Consider the following 10000-nt stretch of genomic DNA (forward strand, 5'->3'; position numbering starts at 1 on the left):
ATCACGATATCGTGTCGATTTTTTTTTTTCCATATAATGACTCATTAAGCTGAATTCAAATCATAACATACCAATTAGGTCTCCTGATGGGTTAAGAAGTTTGTTAAAATACACTGGCATAAAAGACAGTGGTCTAACGAGATAAATCCTAAAATGTATTTTGCAGTTTATAAAAGTTGGGATCAAACATTATTCCTAATATTGATACGTATATATATATATATATATATATATATATATATATATATATATATATATTTATATATATATATATATATATATATATATATATACATATATATATATATATATATATATATATATATATATATATATATATATATATATATATATATATATATATATATATATATATATATATATATATATATATATGTATATATATATATATATATATATATATATATATATATATATATATATATATATATTTAACTATGCACATATATCTAAAAATGCATATATACAACCACAAACCCAAACACACACACACACACACACACACACACACACACACATATATATATATATATATATATATATATATATATATATATATATATATATATATATATATAACAGTACATACTGTATATGTGTGCATGTATAATTGTATGCGTTGTCTATGGATCGAATAATATAGTTTTTATACTTTGCAAGATACCATTTTTTCCATAAACTCATCAATCACCAATTAACGGAGAAATTTGCAATGCCCCAAATCACTTCTGCTATTAAGTTATTAACTTATCTCTAATTTCATTAATTCTATTATTAACGCATATTTTTTCTCTGCTGCAACTTTTCTCATTTTTTTTCTCTTCCTTTTTTGGGACCATGTTTCATATAATAGAGAATGTTAGACCTCCAACTTTTTTCATTATTCACCCCAATAAAATTCACGTCATTTGAAACTTGATGAAATTGTCAATGGTGTAGACTGAAATTTGCGGCAAATTGTGATGGCCGTCCAGTACAAAACAGTTAAAATTTATGTCACGTAAAATTGCGTGTGTGCACTCGTAAATGTATGTGTGTGCACTCGTAAATGTACGCGTGTGCACTCGTAAAGTACATGTGTGCACTTGTAAATGTACATGTGTGTAGTCGTAAATGTGCCTGTTTGCACTTGTAAAGTATGTGTATGCACTCGTAAATGTGCGTGTGTGCACTCGCAAGTACGTGTGTGCACTCGTAAATGGGCCTGTTTGCACTCGTAAAGTACTTGTGTGCACTCGTAAATGTACGTGGGTGCACTCGTAAAGTACATGTGTGCACTTGTAAATGTGTCTGTTTGCACTTGTAAAGTAGGTTTGTGCACTCGCAAGTACGTGTGTGCACTCGTAAATGTGCGCGTGTGTACTCGTAAAATACATATGTGCACTCGTAAATGTGCGTGTGTGCACTCGTAAATATGTGTGTACACTCGTAAATGTGCATGCATGTACCCGTGAAGTAAGTGTGTGCACTAGTAAATGTGTATGTGTGCACTCGTAAAGTATGTGTATGCACTCGTAAATGTGCCTGTTTGCACTCGTAGAGTATGTGTGTACACTCGTAAATGGGCCTGTTTGTACTCATAAAGTACGTGTGTGCACTTGTAAAAGGGCCTGTTTGCACTCGTAATGTACGTGTGTGCACTCGTAAATGGGCCTGCTTGCACTCGTAAAGTACGTGTGTGCACTCGTAAATGTACGTGTTTGCATGTTTTTAAGAGGGATATTGTTTTGAATCTGTTTATTAGATGCATACAATATTTTTCTATTAATCACTTATTATGTATGCAATACATTCCTTCTAGTTTCTCTTTTTCTTTTATGTATTTATGTGAAATTACTCAGTGGAATAAAGGAGTTGATATTGGTTATTCTTACTTAAGATGAAAATAATATTTCACGACATATATATTGTGTGGTCATAAATCCCGTAAATAATATGAAATTATTTCAAGAAGAGGGACATTTCTATACCAAAGACACTGAAATCAAAGGTATTTTTATTATACGTAATAAGAAATCACCAATACTACGTACACGTCAGAAAACTTTTCTTTAGATATAGAAAGCAATCAAGTACGGAAGAAAGTATTTATGATGAGAAACAAATATTTTGAGAGAGAGAGAGAGAGAGAGAGAGAGAGAGAGAGAGAGAGAGAGAGAGAGAGAGAGAGAGAGAGAGAGAGAGAGAGAGAGAGAGAGTAAATGATGATTGAAATAGGTTTAGTTAAAGACAGTAAAGGGAGTTGATTGTTGGACAAGGAATGAAAGGAAGATAATGTAGGAGAAAAGCTCTGGAGAAAAATAAATTACAGGTTAAGGGAACAATAAAGAAGCTATAAAATAATGATTTAAACACCACGATCTTTTATGAATGATAAGGCAAGATCTTTAGAAATAATGAGCTGATTAAAACAAAAGAAAACAGGAAGAAATACAGTATGAACAAAGTCTCATGGAACTGCTTAGTGTAATATCAAGCATATATCGTGTTGCATATGTTCTGTTGGTATTGTACCCACATTTTATCATGCAATATCATATTTACACCTTGTAATACATGTTTCGTTCAATAAAAATCTATTGAACGGTACCAAATATTGCAATTTTTATTTAGGATTGTTAGTTCTGTATTTCCACAGCTGTTTCATAAAGTATTAAGAACATTTCATTACCAAATCTTTGGTTCACAAGTAAGACTTTTTTCGTTAAATAGAAAATTTACTCTACGATACCAAATATTTTAATTCTTATTTATGATTCTTGGCTTTGTATTTCCATAGCTGTTTCATAGAGTATCAAGAACGTTTCATTACAAATTCTTTGGTTCACAAGTTTGGGTAAAGTTACTAATGTTCCTTGATCATCACTAATTCAAAGTCATATATTTTAGAAATGAAAATGAATAAAAAAAAAATAATAGAAACTAGAAACAAGATGATCTGATGCCCCATTTCCTAAAAATCTCGTTTATTTTGTATGTAGATTATTATGAAAAGCTAGAAAGAGGAAAAATCTCTAACTAAGATATTATTTATTGAAATTTTATATTTTCAATATATGGATAAATAAACGCAAATTGATTAAATAAAAACAACGTTCGGCATTTGTCTTTATTTAAGAGCTAACTATTACAAATATGGAGCCTTTGTAGTTTATGGGGACACACCGAGAAAAATGGACAACAACTAACCCAAACTTCCCTCCCTAACCTGACCTACAAGCCGTGTCCTTACCTTCCTAATGACCTAAGGGGGGGGGGGGGGGGGGGGCTAACGCCCCCCTGCGACCCCCAACCACTGTTGCTATCAAACAAACCCCATAAACCCAACCTAACCGAACCTAGTACAGTAGTTCCCAGGTCACAACCCCTAGGCGGGGGAAAGCCCCCGGACCCCCTTCTTGGGCTGAACTTAGAAAATATAAAATAACTTCATATTATGGTATATCGTATCATAGTAAAGCACATCTTCCCCATAAGGAAAAAAGATTGGGATAGTAATAAGAAAGATATCACCCTGTCCCGATAAACTACATTCACTCTACAAATTTAGTTATCATCATGTTGAAATGTTATTATTTGTTGATTGAATAGTTTATCCATAATTAACTATTCATTTCCTTTACTTTCCTTCACGAATTATAGCCCTGGAAGTTTAAGACCTTTTAAAGTTACGATCTTCAGTAGATGATATGGTTGAATAAACCTTGAATATCCGATGTTTATTTTTTGTTGGCATCCAACTTTTTAATTATAAAACGAAGATACTATTGAGCATTAAGATTTATCGTTGTCAACCTATGGCGATCAGTAGGAGAAACAGAATTTAACCACTCCCTTTTTATCATCTTCCTGTATCTTCTCCATAATGGTAAGAAGACAATGGAAGATAGAATATCAGGACTCCGGTAGGTCGAACAGAAATAGGATTGTAACCTCAAAATGAGCTCTTTTGTATGGGTAGCCAACAAGAGAGGTAAGTCTTAAAAGGGTTCAACATAGGTTGAGGACGACCAACAAAGATGATGATAAGAACTAGTGTTATGAGCAGTGACTGGACAAAGGTGCCGAGCTAGATAAATCTACGGTGTTGATCTGCCATACTTCAATATATCGAAACCCGATCCTCTTCACTTATTGAGAAATTATTTTGCCTAAACACCCCTCAATAGCTGAACGACAAAGGAGAGGTGGGGGGGGGGGGTGGAATTTAAGTATCCCTCAAAGATAATGAGTTCCTGTATAAATGATACATAAAACACAGCATGTAAATTACATCTCCAATATCTGGTCTAACTTACAAGTAACAATTGTAAAAATATTTTACGTGTGATTTCACCGAACGAAATGATTCCTAACAGTAACGTAAAGTACAAACCCGAAATGATTACCAAACAGATTTTTCCTTTTGCTGTTTGAAGATCTGGAGCAATTAGAGTCATTAAAGCAGCTGCAAAATGGCGGCAGTGCTTGAATATAATGTAGAAGCCGTCAAAGGAGAAAGAAATTAAGAAAAAAACATTTACTAATAGACGGCTTGCGTGTAAGCGTAATACATTGGCAATCATGCTCTCTCTCTCTCTCTCTCTCTCTCTCTCTCTCTCTCTCTCTCTCTCTCTCTCTCTCTCTTTATTTATGTTTTAACACAATTACACTCACACACACACACACATATATATATATATGTATATATATACATATATATGTATATATGTATACATATATATATATATATATATATATATGTATATATATATATATATATTTACACAGTATGTATATGTATATATATATACACAAACACACACACACACACACATATATATATATATACATATATATATATATATATATATATATATATATATATATATATATATATATACACATATATATAAATATATATATATATATATATATATATATATATATATATATATTTACATATATATATATGTATATATATATATATATATATATATATATATATATATGTGTGTGTGTGTGTGTGTATGTGTGTACATATATTTGTGTATATGTGTATATATATATATATATATATATATATATATATATACATATATATATGTAAATATATATATATATATATATATATATATATATATATATATATTTATATGTGTATATATACATATATATATATATATATATATATATATATATATGTATGTATGTATATATATATATATATATATGTATATATATGTATATATATATATATATATATATATATATTTATATATATATATATATATATATATACACATATATATAAATATATATATATATATATATATATATATATATATATATATATATTTACATATATATATGTATATATATATATATATATATTATTATTATTATTATTATTAAATGCTAAGCTACAACCCTAGTTGGAAAAGCAGGATGCTATAAGCCCAGGGGCCCCAACAGGGAAAATAGCTCAGTAAGGAAAGGAAACAAGGAAAAATAAAGTATTTTAAGAATAGTAACAACATTAAAATAAGTACTTCCTATATAAACTGTAAAAACTTCAACAAAACAAGAGAAAGAGAAAATAGATAGAACAGTGTGCCTGAGTGTACCCTCAAGCAAGAGAACTCTAACCCAAGACAGTGGAAGACCATGGTACAGAGGCTATAGCACTACCCAAGACTAGAGAACAAAGGTTTGATTTTGGAGTGTCCTTCTCCTAGAAGAGCTGCTTACCATAGCTAAAGAGTCTCTTCTACCCTTACCAAGAAGAAAGTAACCACTGAACAATTGCATTGCCGTAGTGAACCCCTTGGGTGAAGAAGAATTGTTTGGTAATCTCAGTGTTGTCAGGTGTATGAGGACAGAGGAGAATCTGTAAAGAATAGGCCTGACTATTCGGTGTCTGTGTAGGCAAAGGGAAAGAACCGTAACCAGAGAGAAGGATCCAATATGGTACTGTCTGGCCAGTCAAAGGACCCCCTAACTCTCTAGCGGTAGTATCTCAACGGGCGGCTGGTGCCCTGGCCAACCTACTACCTATATATATATATGTGTGTGTGTGTATGTGTGTACATATATTTGTGTATATGTGTATATATATATATATATATATATATATATATATATATATATATATATATATACATATATACATACATACAACCGATTAACAATTAAAACCAACACGCAACTGAAACTATAAATGGTAATGCAGTCTCTCTCTCTCTCTCTCTCTCTCTCTCTCTCTCTCTCTCTCTCTCTCTCTCTCTCTCTCTCTGCAATGGCAGGCAATAATTCTCTTTTATTGCCATATAATTAACCGTAATTAAGGCTGATTATCATCCATCCTACTAATGTATTCATACCGAGATTTCTTTGATGTCAGCGAATTAACTGTTTACATGACTAACCACCGGCCTATTTTTGAAATTCTATAATTATGCTTCCAGATAAAGACTGCCCTCCGAGGTCCTTTCGCGCCCTACTAGACGCTGGAGGAGAAGGTGGAGGTCATTCAGGGGAGGGGGAGTAGAGACATAATGCGGGGGAGGTTGATTGTACTGGACCAGGGGGAAAGCAAGAGGTTGTTTTAGAGGGGGCAGGAGGATGGGGATTTTAGTGAGAGAAGCAAAGCGAGGACAAAAAGGTACAAAGGTTTTTCGGGGGGGGGGGGGGGTGAAAGAGGTAGTTTAGATGTTAAGGGGGTGTTTTAAGGTGAGAAGGTAGGGGATAAAAGGTTAGCTTTAGAAAGGGAGTTGCTTAGAGGTTAAAGGGAGTATTTTGAGTTGGAAGGAAAGGGGACAGAAGACTGTTTGGGGAAGGGCGTAGATTAAAGGTTAAAGGGAGTATTTAAAGTTAGATGAAAGGGGGTAGAAGGCTGTTTGTAGAAGGGAGTAGCTTAAAGGCAAAAGAGGGTGTTCAAAAGTGAAAATAATGGGGAAAGAAGGACGATTTAGCAAGGGAGTAGCTTAGAGGCGCGAGGAAGTGCTTTGAGATGAAAAGATGCGTGATAAAAGGTTGATTTGGCAAGGGAGTAGCTTAGAGGCTAGAGGAAGTGCTTTGAGGTGAAAAGATGCGTGACAAAAGGCTGGTTTGGCAAGGGATTAGCTTAGAGGATAGAGGAAGTGCTTTGAGATGAAAAGATGCGTGACAAAAGGCTGTCTGGGGAGGAGAGTAGCTTACAGGTTAAAGGGACTGTTTTGCGATGAAAAGAAAGGGGACAGAGTGTTGTTTGGGGAGGGCAGTAGCTTACAGGTTAAATGGACTGTTTTAAGGTTACAAGAAAGGAAACAGAAGGCTGCTTTAGCAAGGGAGTAGCTTAGTGGCTAAAGGAAATGCTTCAAGATGAAAAGAAGTGTGACAGAGGGCTGTTTGGGGATGGGAGTAATTCAAAGGTTCAAGGGACTGTTTTAAGATGAGAAGAAAGGGAACAGAAATCTGTTTGGAGAAGGAAGCTGTTTAAAGGCTGAAGTAAGTATTTTAAGGATAGAAGAAACGGTACAGAATGCTGTTATGGCAAGGGAGTAGCTTAGAGGCTAAAATGAGTGCTTTATGATTAAACAAAGCGTTACCAAAGTCTGGAGAGGGGAGCAGCTTACAGGTAAATGGAGTGTTCTAGAGCTATAAAAAAAGGGCGATAGAAGGATGTTTGTAGAAGGTAGTAGCTTAGAGGCTGAAGGGTTTTTTTTAAGGTGAAAAAGAGGGCAGGAGGCTGTTTTACTTAGGAAGTAGCTTAGAGGCTAAAGAGTGTGCTTTGAAAGGAAAAGAAGCATGGCAGAAGGCTTTTTGGGGAGGGGAGTAGCTTACAGGTTAAAGGGACTGTTTTAAGGTGAGAAGAAAGGGTCCGGAAAGCTGTGTGATAAGGGGAGTAGCTTATTGGCTAAAGCTAATGTTTTAAGGTCAGAGGAAAAGGGGACAGAGGGCTGTTTTGGCTAGGGAGTAGCTTAGAGGCTAAAAGGATTGCTTTAAGATGAAAAGAAGCGTGGTGAAGTCTTTTTCGGGAAGGGAAGTAACTTACAGGTTAAATGGAGTGTTCTAAGGCTAAGGGAAAAGGTAGAAATGGCTGTTTTTAGAGGGCTGTAGCTTAGGGGTTAAAGGGAGTGTTTTAAGATGAGAGAAAGGGGATCAGAGGGTTGTTTAGGGAAGGGAGTAACAGAGAGGCGAAAGGGAGTCTTTTAAGGTTAGGAGAAAGGGGACAGAAAATTGTTTTAGGATAGGAGTAGCTTAGAGCTTGAAGGGAGTGGTTGGCTATTGGAGGATAAGAGGTGATAAGAAAGGTCATTTTGAAGTAGTGAGTAGGATAATAAACAGGAGGGAATGGTTGGAAATGGTATTTAAAAAAAAAGACTAAGGTAGAAGAAATGGTTTGGCGAAGGGGTGAGGTACTAGTATAAGGAGGAAGAAGAAGTGAGATAATTGGAGAGTTGAGATATGCAGATGTGTCAGAAGAATAAAAATTAATGTGAGTCTTTTGTAGGATGCCACTAAATTCATTGTTGAAGATATATTTTGTTGTATTAAGTAAGGCGAGTAATAGGAGTTGGTTATGGGAACTGTGGCTTTTTGAAGAATGCATGAATAAGAGGAACTGAAAAACTGAAGGACTAGAGTCTTTTGTGAGAAGACAATATTAGGGAGAAATAAAATGAATGAAAGAAATGTAGATGATAATATGACGAGAAACATATTTTACGAAGGAGTTACAAGGAGCTACAAGGATTTTAGATGAATCAAAGACTTTTTTAGTTCATCCGGGTAGACTCCATTTGCTCTTGGGTAGAGCGATTTGGTTTAAACGTTTAGAAATATTTTATGACATTTTCTAACTTATCATTGAACTAGTTTACCATGCTACTGTTTACTACATTCGCTGGAAGTCAGTTCCGTGTATTTGCTATTTTGTTTTTTATAGAAATTACCACATTAAGTTATGTATCTTTTCAACTCCAGTTTGTGTGTGTATGTATATTTGTGTGTGTGTGAGAGAGAGAGAGAGAGAGAGAGAGAGAGAGAGAGAGAGAGAGAGAAAATAAGGTATGGAAGGAAGATAATGTAGGAAAAAGACTCAGGATGAAAATAAATTATAGGCAAAGGGAATAATGAAAAAGTTAAACAGATTATTTAGAATTTAGGAAAAAGGAGAGATTACTAAAATGAATGGGATGTAACGATAATGAGGAAAAAAAAAGAATAATAGAAATAAGATGGTTACGAGATATTAGTAGTTGAAAGGATAAGGGAAAAAAAGGTAAATAGATAAGTAGAAAGGAGAAGGAGATTGTGATTTCAAAGCAAGAGGTAGAGGGAAATGTCGAAGGGAAGATGCACGCTAAGATGAATTATTCTTTTGAGAAGGTGGTGATGTATAAGATATGCTTATTGGTTTATGTTTTCCTTGAAACTTCTCTGGCATCATAACATTATGATGTGAGGAAGAAGGATATAAAGGATGGAGAAAAGTGACCAAAGAATATATTATTATTATTATCATTATTATTATTATTATTATTATTATTATTACTAGCCAAGCTACAACCCTAGTTGGAAAAGCAAGATGCTATAAGCCCAAGGGCTCCAACAGGGAAAATAGCCCAGTGAGGAAAGGAAATAAGGAAATAAAGAAATGATGAGAATAAATTAACAGTATATCATTCTAAAAACAGTAACAGCGTCAAAACAGATATGTCCTACATAAACTATTAACAACGTCAAAAACAGATATGTCATATATAAACCATAAAAAGACTCATGTCAGCATGGTCAGCATAAAAACATTTGGTCCAGCTTTGAACTTTTGAAGTTCTACTGATTCAACTACCCGATTAGAATCAGTAAAGATAATGTAAAGATATGTAAACAATATGTAGAAGAAGGAAGGACAAGGTGAAGAAAAATTCAAATAAAGTAGATAATTATTAAAAGAAATAGATGCAATACGGTAATGAATTTAAAGATGGTGAACCGTATAAATAGACGAGGGCTT

This window comes from Palaemon carinicauda, chromosome 16, assembly GCF_036898095.1.
Source record: "Palaemon carinicauda isolate YSFRI2023 chromosome 16, ASM3689809v2, whole genome shotgun sequence".
Lineage (NCBI taxonomy): Eukaryota > Metazoa > Arthropoda > Malacostraca > Decapoda > Palaemonidae > Palaemon > Palaemon carinicauda.